At 61.1% G+C, this 10,307-nt stretch overlaps 1 protein-coding gene across 3 annotated transcripts in view; it reads right to left on the bottom strand.

Annotated features, from left to right (window-relative positions):
* Positions 1–10,307, bottom strand: part of CHLSN (cholesin) — a 100,327-nt gene that overhangs the window by 7,841 nt on the left and 82,179 nt on the right. The gene's annotated exons all lie outside the window — the stretch shown is intronic.

Genomic DNA, 10,307 nt, shown 5'->3' with positions numbered 1-10,307 from the left:
GGGGACAGTGAAGGGGAGAGGGAGGGGGAGAGAGAGGAGACTGAACACCCTGGAGGACAGGGCAGCAGGGGCTCTGACCACACAGCTGCCCGAAGGGTGTGTGTTTGCTTTAAAAATCACAACCATGCCTGAGACGCCAACACCAGTGTCAGTCAGACTTCCGAGGACCGGGAATAAGATCCCGTTTTTAAAGCAGGGTGTTCTTCACTGGAGTAGCACTGGCTCATAACGTTATGTAAACTTCTACAACAGCGTGCTCACAGCCAAACCTTTAGTTTCCATCTGTCACCCTGGGGTTGAGCCTCTAACCTGCCCCGCCCTCCCCCACCCCTCCCCTCTGGTAGCCACCACACTGACCTCTGCGTCTCTGGTTTGCCTGCTTGTGTTTTAGATTCCACGTGAGTGAAATCACACTGTCTGACTTATTCCAGCACTACTACACCCTCCAGGCCCTTCCACGTTGTCACAAATCCGAAGTGGGGTGCACTGGGGTCTAGGAGACACACCCCCTGGCTCACAGAGAAGCTGGCATTAAAAGCGGCAGGCCAGCCCTGCCCCTCTGAGCCACGCAGGGGGGCACTGCACCAGCCACCAGGCCCTAAGTCCCAGGGAAGGGTCAGGGCTGGGGATTGGCCAACACTGACCCCCCGAGGGAGGCCAGCAGGTTGGGCAGGTCTGGCAAGGGAATGGAAGGGTCAGAGGCATCTGCCCCCAGGGTGGATGCAACCCCCCCCCCCCATGGCTCCCACTGTCACTAGGACACGGTGGTGTCCTCCAAATCCAGGTCCAGGCCCCTGCTGCCCAAGCACCCTATGGGGTGCTGGCTGCTTCCCCGAGGCTAAGCCTGGTCACACAAGAGACGGGAGCCAGGTCCCACTCCCTGAGGGCTCTTGGGGTACTCCGCAGGCCCAGTGATGGCCCGAGGTGCCCCTGTCCCCACGGAAGGGCACAGGAAGGAGGCTGGAGGGGGACATGGCCAGGGCTCTAGCGTGGGCCTGGGAGGGAGGGGGCGTGGACCCCGGCAGTCCCATGGAGGGGGGCACCTGAAGGGTCCAACTGCCTCTCCTGGGGCTGCTGGAACATCCAGCGTTAAGGATCTAGGTCTTGTATTAGGCACGGACTCTGGAAACTACAAAAAGAGCTTCTTTCAATCACTCTCGCTTTGGCCGGTGGTGCCCCTGACATGGCAGTGGGGGGAGCCCACACTCCGTGGCCCCCGAGAGGAGCTGTTTGGAGCCGTGAGGCCCAGGGGCCAGGCAAGATACAGGGGCGCGGCAGCCAGGGGAGCTGGGGGCCCGGGGCAAACGCTGAGCTAACTGGACTCAAGAAAAGCTGGAAACACGTTTACAGGTGAATCTCCTAAACTTTAAATGCTGGCTATTCCAACTAAACAACGTACGCTACCGGGCCAAACCCTGGTGTGGACCACGTGCGGAAGCCAGCACCTCTGACCCCCTGGGCTCTGCACACCTGCCCAAGCCCCAGGGACGGTCCCCCTGTGGGACCTGTGTCCTTTTCCTAAACTCACTCGGGCCTGGGGGCCCCCGCCCCTCCCGCTGGTACTGCTGGCGGGGGGGACAGCCCACGAAAACACCAAGACCATCTGGAAGGAACACAGGAGTCCACAACCGCAGCCAGTGAGGGCCCTTCTGGGGACCAAGTTTCAGGGAAAGGAGAAGCCTCACCCCCAGAGAGCCCCGCGGACCACAGCCACCCCGGGACTCCCCACAGGCCAGGCCCACTCCTGGGGAAGGCCTGGGGGCAGCAGGGTCAGTGCTGTTAACACAACTGCTCTCTGGAACACAGACCCCGTCTCCCCAACTTAGCACAACCATGGGGAACTGACCGCTGGGGTCTCCTCGGAAGCACCGCACCGCGCTGCTGCTCCAGACAAAACACAGGCCCTCACACGAAGTGAGGTGAAAACTTAAGTTTCAGCAACATATTCCCCTCCCCAATTAGAGCTCTTCAGGGCTGTGTTTCAAAGGGCACAAAAACAAGTCAACCTGTGTGGAAGACCTCTGGCAGGATGTGCACCCAAGCTGATAAGCCACGGCCACCCTGGAGGGCCCCGAAGGACCCTGGAGGACCGCGGAAGGCCCTGGCGGGCCCTGGAGGACCATGGTGGAGCCTGGAGGGCCCTGGAGGTCCAGGCACAGATTGCATCCACGCATGGACGTCTGCACGCACCGTATCACACGGGCGATTAACGGCGCGTTTAGCACTTAAACCCTCACCGGCTTCTGGGCAACACAGGCACTGAGTACATCCAGGAAATGCACCAAATAAACAAAACAAAAGGAAACGTGCTGACTTCTTACGGGAATAGCGACACAGAGAAAACACAACTACATGAAGGAAGCATCCAGCCCCGTGACTCTGGGCAAGAGACACAGAGCAGAAGCGGCATGACCTTGATTTGGAAAGGCTTCCACGGGCTCAGTTCAGGCAGAGAACCCTCTGCTTTGAAGGACAGGCTCGGGTCCTTCAGGCCAGGAGGCCCATCAGCCCCTGTCCACAAGCAGGGCGCCTGGACCCCTGGCGGGCCTCGTGCTCTGGCCACCGGCCCTGCCCTGACCCCGAGACAGGCAGTGTCACTGGCCACACCCCAGCGGAACCAGAGACTGAAAACCCACAACCCTGCCCCTATAGGAGGACCCCGGGGAGCCCGGGGGGTCCTGCAACTTCAAGGCACTGGAAGCACCGGCAGAATGTGCAGGGGGACCCCCCTCTCCCTTCGTGATCCCTTGAAGCGAGGCTGGCACCAACCACTGGCGCCACAGGCTGGACTTCAGTCTCCAGTTCCTTCGTTGAGGACTGGCCAGGAATGCAGATGAAAATGGGACACACTGGAAGGACGGTCACCGTGGGACCGCTGCCACCACGGGAGGACCCCTTGCCTCGTACCTCCCCAGCCACTTCCGTGATGGGGACAGGGAGTAGCACCACAGCCTCGGTCCCTGGCCTGTGGGCACGGGGCCATCAGGAGACACTGACAGGGCAGGCGTCCTGCAACGCTCCATCGACCGGGCACAAGTGGCCCCCCGTCCCCACTGCCTTGTGAGGGTGTCCCAGGTTACAAACGGGCCTCTCTTCCAACCACCTTTTTCCTTCCCTCCAGTCTCAGGGAGCAAAGTCTTCCGCTATGAACCAAGGCTGACCCGGGAGGGTGGGGCAGGCCCGGCACAGGCCCGGGAAGGCACAGAGGAGCCCGTCTACTAGATGGGTCGGTTCTCCTTCTCTGGGGTCCTCCTGCACCCCGACCACGTGTTAGGCTTTCAGGTGAGGCTTTCTCGAGTTGTGTGTGCGTTTGGAGGTGGGCGGTCCTGGGGACCCCTCTGTCCCAGTGTGGTTCCCCCCAGGGCCTCTCAGGCCCCACTCTGGGAGGGGCGCCTAGACCACCACGACCTCCCCGACCTCCCGCATGGGCTCCCACTGGCCTGGCTCAGACCCTCTAATCAGCTCCTGCCCAGGGCTCTGAACTGGATTCGCCCGGAGGCCCCAACACACAGGAAGGGGTGGGGGTCTGGCTCTCCACTCTGGGGGTCACGGGTCTGTGGGGGAGCCAAGGAAGGAAAGGTCAGCTGGGGTGGCCTGAGACGGGCCATGTTTGGGGGGCCCCTGCTGCCTCGTGCTCACAGGCTACACTACACAGCTGCGGGGAACAGTGTAGCCCGGGAGGGGGTCTCCTGCCTGCAGACCCTCTGGTCCCCCACCAGCTCAGGAGGAGAAGCGCGGGGAGCCAGGCCATTCTCTCCGCCTCCGAGCTCAGGCCCAGAGCCAGGTCCTGCTCAGCTGGGAGGCGGGGGGGGGCTGGGACGACTGACAGCGGGATCTCTGATCCTGATGCCAGCAGAGCTGGGGGAGCCCCAGGGGCGTGGGCTCAGAGGGCCCACACGGTGGGGAGCGGGCAGTGCCCGTCACCCACGTGTTCCTCAGAAGCCTCCTACTTCAGAGCATGGAACTCAGTGTCGGGGGCCAGCCTCCCTTCTCTCACCCGCCAAGCGCCGCTGGGCAGTGGCGGCCGCGGACCTGCTTCCATGAGGAGCCTGCACCTGGCTGGAGCCAGCAGCGCAGGGACCCCCCCCCGGGGGAAGTTCCCGGCCGGGGTCGGGGGGCTGCTCCTTGCTGACCACTGACACACGGGGACAGGGTCATCGGCCAGCCTGCTGACGGCGGAGGCCGGGCTGGGGCCCCTAACCCACCCACTCTGTCCAGGCGAAACCCATCAACCACAGAATTAGGGGACTAGAAAGGTGTGCGTTAAAAATCCTTGCCAGTGAAACGTAAGCCTGAACCAGGCATGAGCTGTAAGGCGTGACCTGACCCCAGTGTGAGGGCCGGGTTTAGGGTCGAAGTGACCCTGAGGCGGCGGGGGCAGGGGCCCGGGCCGCACAAGCAGTCCAGTCACTCGGCTCAGCTGTCTGTCCACAGGCCACACAGCGTCCCCAAGGGCACGGCAACTCTCCAGAGGTGGTCAGAGCGCAGGTCCCCGCCAGGCACCGCCCCCAGAGTGATCCTTAACCACAGGTCTCTGTCCAAACACCGCTGAGGCCAGAAGCACCGGCTTCTCTCCCGGAAGTCCCATGGAGCCGGATGAACCTTGAAGCGACGGGAGCTCAGGGGTGGAAGGGAGGGCACCTAAGAGGAAACTGGTCCCAGACTTGGCGCCTCCCCAGGCCACACAGCCCCTTCTTCCTTCCGCTTCTGAAGCCAGGCATCCGCGGGCAGGACGCCCAGTCCCCGCCTGCAGCTCCTTTGAGACACTGCTTCAGCTTGAAAACTAAACCTTAATCAGGACCATTGCTGCAATTATTAAAAGTCAAAAGGGAAACTCATGGTAGCCAATCAATTCCTTTTTCCTTTCCTGAAAATGATGAAGAACAAAAGAGGGAGTGTTTCCTATAATATTTAAATAAAACTTTGTGTTTTGAAATAACTAGACGCAACTTGAAGGCAACACAGACGCCATGAGCCTCCCCCCACCCCCCAGCTTCCCTGCAGAACAAGAGCAGAAACACACAGGAGACACTAAGACCCCCCAGCTTCCCTGCAGAACAAGAGCAGAAACACACAGGAGACACTAAGATCCCCCAGCTTCCCTGCAGAACAAGAGCAGAAACACACAGGAGACACTAAGATGTCAGTTACGAATTAGACTCTTTAAACGCTCATTCCCCCAACCTGTGAGTGATGCTCAGTTTCCTCTGCTAATTCAGAAATAGAAACAGTGGTATGTACCCTCTTCATTTTATTTGCAGTACTCTGATTAAAACTAGACCAATTCCAGGGAGTTCCCTGGTGGCCTAGCAGTTAGGATTCCAGGCTTTCATTGCTGCGGCCCGGGTTCAATCCCCGGTCAGGGGACTGAGATCCCACAAGTCTCGCAGCTCCGCCAAAAAAAACCAACCCAATTCCAAACAACTTCAGAAAGCACGCACACAACGCAGGACGCTGCTCTGATCAACCCAGCGAGCGGCTGGGCCGGGCAAGCAGGGACGCTGCGAGCGCTGTGGGCCGTGGGTGACGGGCCCGGTGCCCTGCAGAGCTGCCGCTGCTGCTGCCGGTGCCGGTGCTGAGGCAGACACGGGCTCTGGCCTCAAGGAGCGCACGGCCGGAGGTAAGTGAGCTCCTGGAGGACAGGGACAGCGGCTGCCCCGGGCTGAGCGGCCGTTCAGAGCAGGGCACAGCTCCTCCATCCAGATGCTGCAGACACCAGACGTTTTCAAATGCCCGAACCAGGATACACAAGCACAGGGGCCCACGCTGAAACAGATACCAGATCACAAAATACAGCCTCCGCGCTTCATTACTGCACCAGGGCAGATCCACGTGAGGTGACACTGTGAGAGGTCCCCGTACAGTACATGAAAGCCTGGCCCCGCCCCCCAGGGCCACTGTGATCTGCTGTCAACACGCACAGCACAAGGAAACGCTCAACCCCAGTGGGTCCCAGAATCAGTGAGATGGAGCCCTCCCAAGAATCCTGCCCAGCGCCGCCCCGTCTGCAGCCCTGGGCTCTACCACCACACAGCACCTGGGAGGAAAGGCGTCATTTCCCTGGCCCACGTCTCTCCCCTTCCCAGCCCATCACCCCCTGGTCCCCTTCCACGTGGGTCTTGGACGTTACCGAAACCGTCAGACCCTCTTGGCCAGAAACACACGCGGATCCCGCTGGAGCCCAGCTCCTGGGTTACAGAGGAGGAGGTGAGGGCTTCAAGGGGTGGGGGGGTCGCCACGGCCACGGCCCAGGTGGGGGGCTGTGCCGCCGAGGGACGGTGGCCCCTGCAGACAGGCCAGGGCTCTGGGAAAGGTCTTCCACATCAACCGTTTCAAAGCCTGTGGCCTTGGCTGCCGGCAGGACCTGCCCCCCACCTGGGCTGGAAACACTGGCCCTTGTCAGAGACCAGCTTCAGAACAAAAAACTCTGAGCACGGCTGCACGCTCAGCGGGCCGGGGGCATCGGCGACCAGAAGACTTAACTTCCATTCTGCTTCTCTTGTAACCCAAGGATTCATATGAACGTGTGTTACGTGCCACCGGGCACTTGAAAAGCCAGAAGACACACGAAACACAGATCGGGGTGCCAAAGCCAGGGAGTAGATGACCACCCAGAGCCTCAACCTGAATGACGGCAGGACTCCTGGCTCTCCCGAGGCCGTGCTGTGATGACCAGCCTATAAAACTCTCTCAAGGTCCCCCAGAGCCTCAGCCTGGATGACGGCAGGACTCCTGGCTCTCCCAAGGCCGTGCTGTGATGACCAGCCCTATTAAACCCTCTTAAGGTCCCCCAGCGCTTCAGCCTGGATGATGGCAGGACTCCTGGCTCTCCCAAGGCCGTGCTGTGATCAACTTCTCATCTCCTCTGGACGGGGGTCCCGGTGAGCAAGGACAGCCTCTCTGCAAGGCCCACACCTGCAAGATGCGGGGGGCGGCGGGCAGGACCCCCTCTGGCCTGTAGACAGCAGGAGGCCTGGTTTAACTGCCCTGAGACAGGAACCGTGTTTACAGAGATCAGATTCGTTTCTGGAAGCAGAAAGTCCTGAGACCTTTACTCATTTTACCTTTTCACAGGCTGTCCATCCGTTCCTGCCCGTGGATGGACAATGGAGCAAAGCCAGGCTACAGCTTCGGGGGAGAGCCAGGATGGGGGAGATCCCTCGGCTCCCTTCAGAGGCTGCGGTCTAGGGAGGAGCCGGGGGGAGAGGCCGCAGGGACAACGTGGTCAAAGGAGAGCCAAAGCCAGTAGGTGCACGGGCAGGTCAGCACCGGCACGTGAGGCCCAGGGCCCGGACGCGGGAACCCGGTGCACCCAGCACCTCCCCCACCAGGCACCGTGTCCGTCAATCCCGGGCCTGGGGCCTCGGGGGACACAGGCTGAGCTGTGGCCGAGCTGCCGCAGGCGTGGGGGAAGGGTGAGGAGCACCCGGCTCAGGTGTAACACTGGCACCACAGGCTGGGGGCGGGGTGGTCACGTGCTGCTGAGGTGCGGCACGGGGACCTCAGGGCCACTGAGGTCTTAGCTGAGACCCCAGACCCCACGGCAGAGGAGGCAGGAGAACAGAGAAGACGCAGCACATTCCATCAGGGAGAGCTCCAGCCCAGCAGGAACGAAGCTGGTAGGAGGGCCACACGATCTACCCCTCCCCTGGTACCACTTCCATTTCCAGAGCAGCTACCCGGCTTCCCCATGAGCCCCGGGGCGGGGGTGGGCTGAGGAGGTCCACCGATTCTTCTTACCAGGCATTTATGGGGGGTGGCTTTCATTGGCTGACTTTTAGCAGGAACCTGGCTCCTACACACCCAGTCTTTAAGGCCTCCTGAGGACAGGAAGAGACTGTCACCCACCCCCACTGCCCACTGGAGACCTTCATTCACAGCCCCAAGGTCTCCCACCAGCAGGCCCAGGACAGTGGCCCAGGGCCAGGACCCCACACGCCCTCCTAGCTGCAGACGGCACAGGCCTTCCTGGCCCCCAGATCACAAGGGCCACCGGCTCTCACTGCTTCCCAGAATCTCGGCTAAGCTTTTGGGTTGATCTCGCCCACACGCAGGGAGCAAACAGGCCCTGGCTGGCTGGCCTCTGCAGGAGCTCTGATGTCCACATGCAGGACCGGCCCGTGGGCCCTCCTTGGTTCTAGGCAGGAGAATGATGTACAACCCTCTCCATCACTTTCGCTGCTGAGAGGCCAACACAGCTTGGGGCCCAGCTGCACTCTGCACGGTCAACAGCCTAATGTGGACTGTCCCGTTATCGGAAGGCAAAGGTCACACAGGTCTGCTTCGTGTATTCAGAGAAGCTGCCCCCGGCTCTGCAGGCCCCGGCCACGCCCACCTCCTCCCTACAAGCAGCTGCTTTCCTTCCATCTTTGGAAACGTGTGACTGACCAGGAGTTCAGGCTGCATTTTGTGTGTAACCTGGAAATGCAGTTCCGGGAGATGGACAGCCAGCGTGGGCAGAGCCGAGCGGAACATCAAGCGAACGAGCTGCGAGTCTAGACGTAACATTTAACACACAGAGAGCGTAACTTCCAGCAACTTCTGAAAGACTAGCAGACAGTCGTTCCTAATCTGACAGTACTGATCTTGCCATTTTAATGAAAATCATATTCTGAACGCATGAAAAGCATACCATAAGACCACACAGACCTCTCTCCCCCATACTCGAGGTGGGCCTGGGGCGCCAGGCTTCCCACAGCGTCCGACACTGCTTCCCTCAAAGCAAAAACAATCCCACTTTTGCTCAAGATTTTCAATTACGTTTTCACCCCGTGTCAACCCAGCAGACTCTGGACTGTCTTCCCCAGCGGCTTCTGCGCCTTGCGTCCTTGGGAGAGAAAACTGCACGACCGGGCACACAGTGGATATACCCGTTTGGGGCCGCATCCTAACCCACCTCCACCGCGGGCCTTACAGGGGCCCAGCTGCCCTCCAGCCCCACAGGCACCAGGCTGCAGGCTCTTCAGTCAACAAAACAAGTTAGTGGCTCCAAAAGAAGGAAACAGGAAAATCCAAAGGCTTCGTTAAACGTGCATGTAGCACCTCACGATGTCAGCTCCATCCGCTGTGCTCCATCCGCTGTTAAGTGTAACTTCCAAAGTCATTTCATCACACTAGGAAAATAACCCCCACACTTTGTAAGAATTCCTTAGTGTAACAATGAATTAAAAAACTAAACACTCACATTGCCAAGCAAAGAGCTACGCATACCCAGATAATTTCACAAGCAAAATGGTAGATGCCCTGGTGGGTTCCGCCCCCAAGCCCTGACACTCAATGCGCTCCGTGGCGGTGGACCTTGCAGGGCTAAGGCCTCCGGCTATAAAGGCCCGGAAGGCGGGTCGCCAACGGTGATGACAGCCCAGCCTGGGGGAGGGGGCAGCGACGTGGTCCAGACCACTCCACGCTCTTACAGAGAGAAGGTGGGGCCGGCAGAGCCCAGGGGACTGGCGTGGGTCCCGGGATGGAAGAAGCAGCCCACGGTCGGCGGGCACCCAAGGCCTCGCCCGGGGAGAGGGAGGCGCGGCGCGTCGAGTCGCGTCTCAGAGCCCCGGCCCCACGCAGCCTGTCCGCGGTTCGGGACCCCGGGCCCGGAAGGCGGGGCGCTCCGAACCCTCTCGTCCGAAAGCGGGACTAAGCGGGCCGTCGCCCCTGCACGGGGTTTGGGGGGCGAGGACCACCCCTCCCCTCCAGGCCGAGTGGGCGGCGACTGCTGCGCGGCCCCGGGCGGGGGAGGGGGAGGGGAGGAGGAGGACCTCCGGGCCAGGGGAAGGCCCAGCCCAGGGCACCGGGCACTTCCCGGCCCACAGCTCGGCCGCCGAGTGGCAGACGCTGAGCCCCCGCCCAGGGGTCTGCCTGTGGCTCTCCTCACGGTGCGGTGGCCCGGGCTCCCTGGCAGGTCCCCACAGGGGAGGCAGGAAAACCACGCGGTGCAGTTAACACGGACGCGTCTGCCGACCACCGGCTCGGTCCCCACCCCCCATCTCCACCCCCTGCAGCCGGGTAACCTGGCCTGCTGTCTCCTCCCAGGGCGTCTGCGCATGCGCTTCCCCTGACTGGAGCGCTCACTTCCAGCGCCTGTCAACCCTCAGCTTCGGGGAAGCCTTCTCTGCCTCACCCGCTGAACCCGCTGTGTAGAGCCCCTAGAGCTCCACAAGCGTAAGGCCGGGTCTGCCCACCGCAGACCCACCCAGCAAAAAGCAGGTGCTCAATAAAGGCTCACGGAGTAAGTGAATGAAGGTGTCCTTCTCCTAAGACAATACTGCAAATCAATTTTTATAGTCCGAGGAAAACCACGCTCCCGCAGC

This window comes from Neophocaena asiaeorientalis, unplaced genomic scaffold (assembly GCF_003031525.2).
Source record: "Neophocaena asiaeorientalis asiaeorientalis breed wild unplaced genomic scaffold, Neophocaena_asiaeorientalis_V1.1 scaffold223, whole genome shotgun sequence".
NCBI classification, from domain to species: Eukaryota; Metazoa; Chordata; class Mammalia; order Artiodactyla; family Phocoenidae; genus Neophocaena; species Neophocaena asiaeorientalis.
This window is presented reverse-complemented; position numbering and strand designations above follow the sequence as displayed.